A 12,806-nucleotide genomic window follows, 5' to 3' on the forward strand; every position below is an offset into this window, starting at 1 on the left:
TTTGGAACAATAATATCCATGCAACTAGTGAGAAAATTACGCTGTATATCAAGATCTTCTTGTAGTAACAGAGTTACAACAGTATTTTTTTGAAAAGTATTGTTTTAGATTTTTAGAAAGCTTCTTGTAAAATACTGTCGTAACTTAGTTACAACACTATTTTATTATCGATTTAACAGTTTTCGGAAAGTAATGTACTGTATTAAGTGCTTTCTCTCTGACACTATTTGAGTTTAAGATGCGACAGTATTTTATTAAAATAGCAAAAAAAAATACGAATCCAACCACATCCATAACTCAAAAACGCCCATTTCAGACTTACGACAGTATCTTACTGGGGGTGCGATATTATAATAATATGTACATAATATATCGTTTGATTTTACATATTTTGTCATTAATTTTGTTTTACTCTTTTATTATTATTAATGTTTTTTTCTATATACTGTATTAATCTATTATCTAAATATAACATTAGGTACATAATGTAGCTAACTGTTTGTTTGCAATAATAAAACATTTCTATAAAATCTTCAGACTAATTACTGGGACTTTAGGACCAACGACAAAACAAGAGAACGCACCAAGCAGTCTCTCATCACGCTGAGCGCGAAGGGGCGACGCTGGAGCTGGTTCGGCCACGTGCTGCGGATGCCAGAAGAGAACTTCAAACTGGCTTGCCTGTTCTTCAACTCAACCGGATTCCGGCGCCCTGGAAGGCTGCTAAATACTAGCTATAGAGTATATACGGTGGAGCGACGGTATGGTTTGACCTGGAACGATGCAGGAAGACTGGCAAGCGACAGGGATTCTTGGAGGCGCCTCGTGGTGTCCATATGCTCCAACTAAGGGGCGGATATGGCCAAAGAAGAAGATAAAATCGTCAAACAATCATGGATTTAATATTAAGATAAGGTTTTTGTAAATTATAAGAATGTAGACTAACTACCTAGTTAATTAGTTGTTTTTATTGTTTTAATGTGATGTAGTTAATTTATTACAATACTATACATTCATATAATTCAAATATAAGACTTAAATATAATGTTTTACTTGTATATTCCTTGTACCCAATATTCTTTTATCACTCTGTGCAGGTAGGTACCTAATGCAGCGATCCATTGACGAGCCAAAAATCGTTGTGTTTGACGGACAAATATGGCAAATCGGCCAGTAAAATATCAAACCTAGTCAGTCAGATGCTCCAGGCAAAAAAAACGAAGACTAAATCGTTCGATTGCGTACCAATAGAGCAGCGGCATATGACAGCAGTAGTGTAGGGTGGAGGTAGGCTGTTAAGATCCGCCATAAATAGTGCACATTATACTTTGTTAGTCAAACGTATTTGTGTTTATTGAACTAAGACCACAATTTACAGATGGTGTTGGTTAGTTTTTAAAAATCAATTAAGCCCTGCCTAAACCAAATCATAATAGTTTTGATATACTTTGGGCGAGAAGACAGAGTTGTGCACACTTTTTCATTTATACTTATTTGTTTTCGTTGGGCTAAGAAAACATATTACATGAATGAAAATCATTACAATGAAAATCGAGCAATTTTAATAATATTTTGATTTTTTTTAAATGAAATTACTTAATAATAGATGTAGCTATCATTTTATGATGTTAGTTATATACAGTCCAATATATTTTTTAAGAAATATTTGATTTATAAAATCTATTTTTATTTAAATTTGTCAAAATAATGATCAATTCGCTAGGTATGAGGTATTTGAGACAGTAATAAACATAAAGTGGCCCTCCATTTTATCTCCACTATATTTGACATGTTTTTTTCATTCCACTTATACACAAAGTTTACTTAAAATGTAAATACTTAATAGAAAAATTCAAAATAACCTATAAATATTTAAAAGATTTATTTGAATTGAATGAGTTATATCAATTTTAGTAATCAGTGTGCTTTTTTAAGTGATCCTGAAAAAATAATTCATTCTGCAACAATGAATATGGACGAAGCATCTAGAAAATAAAATGACACTCACTTTGTGTCGGGTCTGCCGGATGGCGAAATTCATATTTTAATATCGGTATCCTACGCTCAAATGAACATTCTGCTTGCAAACGGTCTGGCGACACCGCTGGGTCTGCCCATACAAAATTTCTGACTGTCAGGTTTCGACTCCACCATTATTATTATGTTACAAAATGCCAATGTGCCTAGTTAAAAATTGTAAAAAAAATCTACTAAACACTCCAAGAAAGATGGGATATCACTTTTCATGTGTTAGTATTATTTATTATTTATAAAATGCCATTTTAAGATATTGATGAATGTTTATTCAATGCAATTGAATGACAGGAACCATTGGACAGTCAGTCGCCAGTGATTCGCTGGGCTCACTTGCGTCTAATCTCCGAGAAGTCGTAAGTAACCGAGAATCCGTTTCTAACGCAATGAGTCATGACACTAATACGCCATTACAATAAAGGTTATATTACTATAAATTCTCGAAGCTTGTATCGCATAATGGAAACGGATACGTCATATGGTCACGTGACATCTACCTATACATCTGTGAATGACTTTCATGCACAATTTCTCGTGCGCGCCGGGTATGAAGTGAGTTGTCCATTTAATATGTCATTGGTCTGCAATGGGTCAAGCCCTGCTTAAACGAAACTATAATAGATAAAAATATTGTTCTATCTATAAAAATATCCAACGTTATGTATGATCTATTTGCATAATTTTAGATATTCTATAGATAGACGAGTATTTTTGACTATTATTTATTATGGCTTGATTTCGCAGGGTTTAATTGACACCATATGTAATTAATTGTAGTCTTATTTCAATGAAAACAAATACTGACAAACACAATATGCACTATTTATGACTGATCTTAACAGCCTACATCCACGCTTCGATAGTGATTGGCAGTATGTATTTACGGTTTTTAACTCGTCGGTTTTTTTTCTAGTAAATAACCACAAAACTCCGTTATTGAATAACGATGAACAGTTTTGTTGTATTACACGTTAGTGTTCCTAAAGGCCTAATTACAACAACAGACTTGCAGAACCAACAAGATTCAACGATTGTCAAGAGCAATCATCGACTTTGTAAAGCAATCACAAGGAACAATTCAACAACTACCAACTCGATCGTAAAATGGGTAAATGCATTCTTATTTTTATCGTACTTCTTAAATCTTTGTTTTATCATCTTCTATCCGGAACAGTTCAGCGGAGTTGCACTTTTACCAATCACTAAATGCGGCATCGTCCTCTGCTATGCTAACCGTTGATCTTTCTTTGATTAACGAGTCGGGGAATGCTGTACTTTTTTTCTCTCAAAATATGGCCAAGGTACTGTTGTTTTCTGGTTAAGATACTAAAACTTTTCGGTCCCTTGCGTTTATACAGCCACATCTCGAAAGCGTCAACTCTCCGTAACATAGAAGGAAATTGGGAGAACATATCAATGAACCGTACCTACTAGATCTCAGTTTTAAGTTAAAATATTGATCGCTGAGGAGGCACCCACGGTGGCCGCGTGGCTTAAGAGTTGGACTATCACTCCGTGGGTTCCAGGTTCGAATCCTGGATCTGGCAAGTACACATATGTATGCATGTTTTTCAGTTTGTGTGTGACTCAGGGTATGGACCTAATAGGTTGAGCAAGTGGCTGACATCCATTTCTCGTAAAAACAAAAAATCTGTCAATACAAACCTCTACTCTGTGGAGGCCTATATGATCCTATTAGGATCGGACATGGTCGGAAAAGGAGGCATCTCATCTTCAGAATAAGACTCCTTGATATCTCAATTCTTGTTAATTTTATGCCAATTTGTTCTAATTATTATAATAGAAGCTAAATCTTTTTTTTGCAGAAAACGAGACGCTAAAAAATCTCTCTACGTGCTTTACGATTCTTGTCTAAAGGTCTAAAGGTCTTTTGACTAGAAAAACTAGTAAGTACGGGGTTGTTTTAAAAATAAATAAACACAATCTAACTTGACATTGTCTCAGTAAAGTTGCTAACCCTGTTTCCCACATAGAATTTTTTTCTTGATTTTAAAGGGAACATCATTTATTACTTTGTTTTTCCATGTGTTCTCCGTTTGTGTTTGTTAAGGTTCCCAATACGATTACATCTAAACGAACATACATCACATGTATATGGTTTATCGTCAGTATGAGTCATTTTATGCAATTTCAAATTATACTTAGACGCGCAAACAAAAGAACAACTATCACATATATACGGCTTATCTTCTACGTGACACACTGAATGCATTCTCAGCCGAAATTTAGCCGAACAAACATACGAGCACTTATCACATTTATACGGTTTTTCTCCTGTGTGGACCATTTTATGCTTTTTCAACCGACTCGAAGTCGTACATTTATAATCACATACATCACACACATGCGGCTTTTCGCCAGCATGATTCCTTTTGTGAGTTTTAAGATAACCGGCCGTCGTGCATTTAAAATCGCACACGTCGCATTCGAAAGGCTTTTCTCCTGTGTGCATATTCAAATGAGTTTTTAGCGATCCCGGTGTAGTACACATATAATCACAAATGTCACACTTATATTGTTTTTCCGCCGAATGGGTCTCACGGTGCACTTTGAGATACTTCATATTAATGCATTTATAGGAACATAATTTACATGCGAATATTTTTTCGTTGGCATGAATCAATCTGTGTCTTTTGAGGTCACCTGGCATAGTGGATTTATAACAGCATACATCGCATTCAAATGGTCTTTCACCGGTGTGGGTCAACTGATGAAGTTTTAATTTAGATAGTTTCGTAATTGTATAGCTACAAAGATTACACGAGAAACGTTTTACAATTGTCTTTTTTCTACCTTTAGATTTTATTTTATTACAGTGAGATTTACTTTCTTTTAAATTGACAGGAAATCCTTGACTTTGTTCAGAAATCGTAATAAACGAATTTTGAACATTTTTACAAGTGTCATTGATTTCATTATCTATGTTAAATTGTTTTAAACTCTTTTGTCTACTATTTTTAACCTTTTCAGCATTCTTCGGTAGATTTTGACGTACTAAGGTTGAAGCTACACACATTCGTTTGTTAGATTTTACTTTGCTAACATTTAGATTATTACGATACTGGACAGCTTTGGTCATGTTTGAACTCCCAACAATTAACCCCGTCTTCTTCTTCTTCTTGTCCACATTGTGTGATTTCTTCAAAGTTCCATGTTTACCAATCTGTAACAAAAAAATATAAATAAATAACACAATTTTGAAAACCCCACGAACAAGTTGAACCGAGTGGGACTCGAACTCACTTCTTTCACTTTCCGGATGAATGCTTTGACATCTGAGTTATCAATCCATCTATGATGCATCCGAATTATTTTTATATTTACGTTTAAACTGAGGTAAACCCGTTTGCAATGTTATTACTTTGAACGTCAGAATCGCACTGAGCTGAAACTATTACTACCAGAAGTACCAGAAGGTAACGTTCTAATTTCTATTATTTCTGTGTTCCTTGGGAGCAAAGTGTAATATTCTGGACATTTGCAGAAATGTCAAAATTTATTCGAATTGGTTTTTTTTAAGCACAATCTTACCTACAATTATTACAATATACGCCTGTGTGGCATAACTGTAGACACGTTAGCAGAATAACACAATAATTATATATCGACATAAATGCAGATTTTTACATCTCCTTTCATTATTTATACAATATATATTAATTCAGTTTTAAACGATTTCATCTGTATTTATAATATATGTTAGGAGAATGATAATAATATATATTATATGCAACAGCGAAATCAATCTCATTTTTTATGTGAATGTGGACGTTTATGAGTGCCATTTTACTTCACGCACACTGCGCCCAGTGACATCCCGTGGGGGTAGGCAGATTGAGCGTCGCTTGGGGGCGGCAGTCACTCAAAGGGCGGCAAATCGTGGAGAATCATTTGGTATATATAGAAATACGCACCTAAGCTTAGCAATTACGAAAATATATTTCCACTAAAAATTAGCTCAGTGGTTGGCAACAAAATGTAGTAATTAACATAAAAGGTTAACCAATTGCCAGGTATATCTTGACTCTGGTGATTTGTGTAAGTGTCTAACTGAATTATATTATGTTTAGGTATGCACTCTTTATATCTAAATTTAATTTTGTATGTTTTAGTGGTATTATTTTGTTAGTAATGTACCTATCCATTTAACACATTTTTTAGATATTGGAATCATGAAAGTATGGTAAAAAAAATACTGCATAAAAAATGGGGTGGCATTTTATCCAGGGACGTCACTGACTGTGTCAATTTAATATATAAATAGTAACAATGTGTACTCCAAATTTCCAGATAGACTCCCACCATATAATGATGATAGGCAGAGAATATGACATCCTGGAAAAACTCGTGATATTGGATCAGCTCGATGGTCGGAGAGAACGAGAAATAGCTCCTCCATAAGAAGACTAAATTTAAAATGCGATGTTTCTTATATTGACAAAGGCCTTGAATGCCGAGTGGTGGAGGACAAGCCGTAAAGAAAACTGTCAGATGTGAAGTCCCGGCAAAGAAGAGAAAGAGAATAATTATTATATTTATTACCACGAAGGCCGCGCGGCTTAAGCGTCGGCCTATAGCGTCGTGATTCCAAGGTTCAAATCCTTGGTCTGCCAAGTACACATATTGCTTTTCATTTTGTGTATGAGTCAGAGTATGTATTTAATAGGTTGAGCAAGTGGCTGACATCCATTTTTTCTAAAATCAAAAATCTGTTAATACAAACATTCACTCTGTGGAGGCCCATATTATGATCTTAGGATCGGACATTGTTGGAAATATAAATTCAATGTTGTTACTACATGAACTATATGCGTTGTATGAAGATCCCTCTGTAGTCTCACACGTGAAAGTGGGGCGATTTCGTTGGGCAGGCCATGTCTCAAAGATGGAAGACACCCAACCACCAAAGAGGCTTCTCTTCAACAGACCAGAAGGGGAAAGGAGGGTTGGGAGAATTAGACTGCGGTGACTGGACTATATAGAAAGAGACACAGCATCCCTGAGACTAAGGCGGTGGAGGGAGTTTGCGGTAGAGAGAGGGGAGTGGAGAAATTTCCTGGAGGCAGCCAAGACCCACATTGGGTTGTAGTGCCGATGATGAATGAATGATATTACTACGTAGGTAACTACATAAATTACTCAATTAACTATTACCTTGTTAGAAGTCCCTAAAAATATAAACTCCCTTATACCTACTGTTAATCGATTGTAAAGAAAAATATTATACAACTAGGTACCTTATCTGTATCTGGATCTTCAGAATGCGAGCTTCTTCCTCCACCATAATTATTATCATGTTTGATTGGAATAATTGTTGTTTCAGCGATGTCTTTATTGGTCCATTCAATCTCGACTTCAGTAATTACATATTTCAAATCTGCAGGAACGTCCTAAAATAATATAAGACAATTTTTTTAACAGAATCTACCAAAGAACATGCGACTAATATAATATTATAAAATATTAGCCGATAATATGCATATTATGTATAATTCGTGGGGTTGCTTCTAAAAGTTGATAAGTCGATCATTTAGGTATGTATTCAGAGTTAACAACGGATTATGTGTATATTATATATATATGTATACTAGAACAATACTCAAGGTCGTCCTATAATATATTATAAAACACGCACATAAAGCACAGATAAGTCAGCTTTTTGCATGATTTTAAAAGCCATGTCAAACATCAAATTGCAATTATTACTCATTACCGACTTAAGTAGAAAGCCGATACATTTACAACGACTGATCCTACTTTTTCCGCCCCTCCCGTTGTTGTATATGGATGACCTGTCATTGTTCTATAGAGTGCTCATACTGACGCGTCTGTCGTGTTCACACAGGGAATGGTTTAATTTGGATAGATGAGTTAGGTACATGATAAATAATACACTAGCATTAACATACCTTCTACAAATGTAATGCATAGATCAATGCTACATATTTTTTGGAAATCGATATTACCACCAGTTTTTGTGTGATCGACTAGTCTGACTTTGACAGCTGATAAATAAGAGGAATGCATATTATTTATAAATAACACTGATAGTTAATACATTTGATTTGAGAATTTTTTTATAATTCAATTTGAAATGAGAAAGGGCGAATCATTATGTCAAACAATCTGGGATCTGATTTTGACAGCTGAACAGTGGACCACTCGTTGCTTGTGCAAAAAGATATGCTCAGGCTTTATTAATCTAAAGATGGCGCTGAATTACTCCATAATATGCTTTAGAGACTTACCAACTTTTGGCAGTAACTCCATGAATATGTAACGCCAATTTAGATGAATTTACATTCAGATTAAACTTCGCAATAACCTACTATGGCCATGTTATATAAAAACTTCAAATAAGTCATCATCGTAATGATGCACCTAGCTAAATTAAAAAAAAAATTAAAATACATATTGTGTAAACAGACTTCATCATCAATTTTATGTAGACAGCCAAAAGCTATATATTAACCACTATTTTAATATAACTAATCACGTAAAACAGTGAGAAAGTTACAGCGCAGGTTCGCGTGCAAGGATTTACTTTTACTAATAGTGAGTATTTTAAACTATCGTGGCAATAACTGTTTACACGTAAAAGTGCTGACTGTCTTCTTCTCAATCTGTCTCATTTTTCAAGAGTAAGCGAGACGCGATGTTGTCATTTTATGGTACCTACTATTTGACAGTCTTAAAAATCGGTTAACCTCAGAATGAGTCTGCGCGGTGTAGTTCGTTTTTTCCGACAGTTTCGCCACTATCGTTCTAGTGCGCAGGCACAGAATCGAACAAAACCCAAATATCGCGTGAAAATTCAGAAGCTTCCGATTTTTTTTATTCATGCATAAATCTTGCAACTTGCAGGATAACACATGTTTACAAGTGCATTTTCTTGTTATGGCTGTGATAATACGCACTGTTAACAGTAAATCCATGTAGGTGTAAGCGGGGTATTGTGTAAACAACGTACCTAACATACGTAAACCACAACGCGAGTCGCCATTTTGTTTTTTGGTCTGACAATACTACCAACAGAAGAAGAAAATAATGATCTAGTTACCAATACAACCGCACCTACAATTATTATTGTTACATTCAAAATCGAACTGTTCCCAAAAATTCTCAATACGCTATATTATATACCTAATAATACTTCTCCTTTTATTGAGTATAAATCCTGTGTTGTTGCCATTTTATAAATTAAAATGGGATTAGGTACCTATCACATTTTCAATTCCAATTCATTCAAAACTACACAGCCGTCTAGTACCGTTTAATTTTTTTTTTCGACCATGTCCGATACTAATTTGATCATACGGGCCTCCACAGAGAGGATGTTTGTATTAATACTTTGGACGCGGAAGACGCACACGGTGCGTAATGACCAGGCGGCCGATCGAAGTAATTAACGTGCATTTTAAAGGGGGCAATTAAAATCTCATTATCTCTTCAGCAGCGAAAGCGTTAACAGATTTTGTTTTTTACGAGAAATTACGAGAAAGAAGGATGTCAGCCACTGGCTCGACCTATTAGGTCCGTACCCTGACTCACACAAATTGAAAAACAATATGTCGCACCCCTAGTTTTAAAGTATGACAAGTCAAAAAACAGCATTCTGAGATAATTGGATTCAAAGATTCAAACCCCCTCAACTAAATCTAAAAATGTATGTACCAAACTGATTTTCTTGCTCAATGTGTATTAGGTCTTGTATTTTTGTATGAAATTATTATTATATTGAAAAATTATACAGAACACATATTTTTGGTAGTTTTTTTGAAATGTCATAGTCTAAAATTAGACTATTTTGATAAATTTTGAAATAACCCATCATGCACACAATACAAACTAATATGAAACAACATAAAATCTCTTCAATATATTATGCATATCAAGTAAAATAATAAACGAAATGGTTATTTGAAATTTTTATTTCAAAATAAAATAACTGGAACAGGTAAACCATCACATACCTACCGAATTTTTAAAATATATAATTGCATAAGATTATGATTACCTTTTCAAGATTCTTGCATATTATGTAATGAAAATTATTATATAATTTAGAATTAATCAGAGTAATTTCCATCACTCTCTTCGTGAACCAAGTCATTTCTTGCCACTTGAGTACTATTAGCGACTTTCAAATTATTGTAAAAATTGTAAAACGTCATCGGTATCAATTTTTTTGCATATAGTTAAAAGATCTTGCCTTTTCTGCATGGTTATTCCTGGTGGCTCATTATAAGCTTTCTGTAAAATTATCATATTCATGTGAACCGGACGACCCGTCATGCGATGCCTTATATTAATTTCCTCATAGGAAGAATCAATAAAATTGGAAATAATGAAAAAACTCTACGGTGATTCTTTTTTCAAATGCATGACTTTGATTGCTTGCCATGTTACATTCGGTAGTTATAACATAATTTTGTCCCAGCTCGTCGGACAGCAATTTCAGGTCAAATATATCATCAGCTGCCATTGCATTAACTCTATAAGGTTCATCATTCTTTTCAGCCATGGCTATAATGGGTATCCATTGAGCTGGTATGAAGACTGGAGCGCTTTTAGCATTCGCTTTTTTCTTTTTCAATGAGTGAGTGCATCGCAATCCACTGATTTTGGGTGTGACCCGTGGTCAAATATTTTTGCGTTATAGACTTTATATTTTCTGTTTCTAATAATTAATACAACGCAACTAAATATTTATTCTTATTCTGTCCAGCACAATTATCGGACCAAAAATGCACATTCTAATTTTTTAGAATTTCTTTTTCAATTAATGGTGTGTAAATACAACTACCAATTTCATTAGAACCTCTTTTAGCAGTCACTTCGTTCCAGATACAACAGAACCCTTTTTCTCAACATTATCAAAGATTGTGAAATATGTTGCAAGTTTTATGGTGTAATAGAAGTTTGAGACTTCACCACAGGGTTATGAGAGAACTGAAATTAATTGTTTTGCTTTTTGTGTATCATTTAAATTTGTATATGCTGTGCTGACCATTGATCGTTTTTTGACTGAAAGCGCCTAATATTAAATTCTGTATTAAAGATCGTAGAATACTGAGATAACTTCACGAAAGGTCGATCATTTTGTCGACACTTTCCTTTGTATAGCCTATAGTGTTGCTAAATTTAAAGAGCCATCAATAAATTGTCTGGTAGTTAGTCTGGTGTAGCGTCGTGGGTCATAGAGTCAAATCCTGGGTCTGGCAAGTACACATATTGTTTTTCAATTTGTGTATGAGTCAGAGTATAAACCTAATAGATTGAGCAAGTGGGTGACATCCATATCTCGTAAAAAACAAAAATCTGTTGTTACAAACCACATCGTGGAGGCCCATATGATCTTATTAGATCGGACATGGTTGAAAGTTTGAGCTCTCAGGAAGTGGGAGTCTACCCTAGGAATGCAATCGATGTGATCTCTAACATATTGTTTTAATTCGGTATCAATTTTCTTACGATTTTCACGTGTTCCTCTGAGATCCTTTTCTATGATTTCATCACTGTTTGTTTTATTTATTAATGTGTTTATCAACAAACTACTGTCAAATTGTCAATGTTTTCAGAATGGTTAGTCACCAGTGTGACCACAACACAAGTTTTATTTACTTTGCCCATTCCTGACCTATGATAATTCAAGATGTCATAGTCTTAAACTCGCTAAAAAATTGAATCCTAATTTAAGACTATAACAACTCAAAATAGCATAGTCTTTAAATATCACATAATACTATTTATAAAAATTATAGACTATTCTTTCTGTCCTGTATTTCCGTAGAATTCATTTAGACTTGTGATAATCTTTGACCAGATAAATAATGATATTTTCAACCATTCTGCATTATTAAATCAAAATGTCACTTTTACGACTTGTAATAGTTTAAAACTAGGGGTGCGATGTGTACTTGGTAGACCCAGGATTCGAGCCTGGGAATCGCGACGCCATAGGCCGACGCTTAAGCCGCGCGGCCATCGTGATATGTGCACATAAATCTGATTTTGTAAAAAAAAAAAAAAAAAGATGCCACTTTCTGAATAAGTATATCAGTATTTATTTCAAAATTATAATAACCTCTTCTGCTTCCACGTCACCATCTGTCTCGACTTCCTGCTTCACAGCTGATGCTTCATACTGACAGCCGGTCAAATGACCTTCATCCAAGGAATTATGACCACGATTTGAACGACGCAAATGATTTCCGTCATCACTGTCAGGCTCCACCGTCGCAAAAGATGATGATTGGTCATCCTGTTCCACTTTTACATTCATTTTATAGCTTCAACGCAATATTTTGCCGAATTTGTCGATCACAAACCTTTCTAATAGTTTACGTCAAACGAGTACGTAGCCATAGACAACAAAATATATATTTCAATTTACAGTGTTGTTATTTTAAAAAACATAATACACAAACTCGTTAAATAATATTTGCATCTTTATTTTTTAAATTATTCTCATCTGTGATATAAAATTTACGTTTTCGTTTTCCTCTCCCACACTGTTAACTTGTTGACTGCGGGGCATTTAAATAACATGCTAAATATATCGAATGGACAATTAATTAGTGTACAACAGGTGTACCATCCGCGTGGGAAGGATTGATAGTTACAGACACCTCAGTTACTTCTTATAAAGATTCATGCATTCCGCTATTGCTAGGGGCCAAATGTTTTTTTTTCTTACGTGCATTTTATGGATACCTCGCATATTAATAATAATTCACTTAATAATTATT

General features: G+C 34.5%; 1 long non-coding RNA gene across 1 annotated transcript; it reads right to left on the reverse strand.

The window, feature by feature from the left end:
* Positions 1-4,891: 4,891 nt before the first annotated feature.
* Positions 4,892-12,412, reverse strand: LOC147077246 (uncharacterized). The gene is made up of 3 exons (XR_015069791.1): positions 12,143-12,412; positions 7,293-7,445; positions 4,892-5,218 (listed from the first exon to the last, which is right to left on the reverse strand). It is a non-coding gene; the product is annotated as an uncharacterized LOC147077246 (long non-coding RNA).
* Between the last annotated feature and the right edge of the window lie 394 nt (positions 12,413-12,806).

This window comes from Rhyacophila brunnea, unplaced genomic scaffold (assembly GCF_057557595.1).
Source record: "Rhyacophila brunnea isolate RB1 unplaced genomic scaffold, BYU_Rbru_1.0 scaffold_13, whole genome shotgun sequence".
NCBI lineage: Eukaryota > Metazoa > Arthropoda > Insecta > Trichoptera > Rhyacophilidae > Rhyacophila > Rhyacophila brunnea.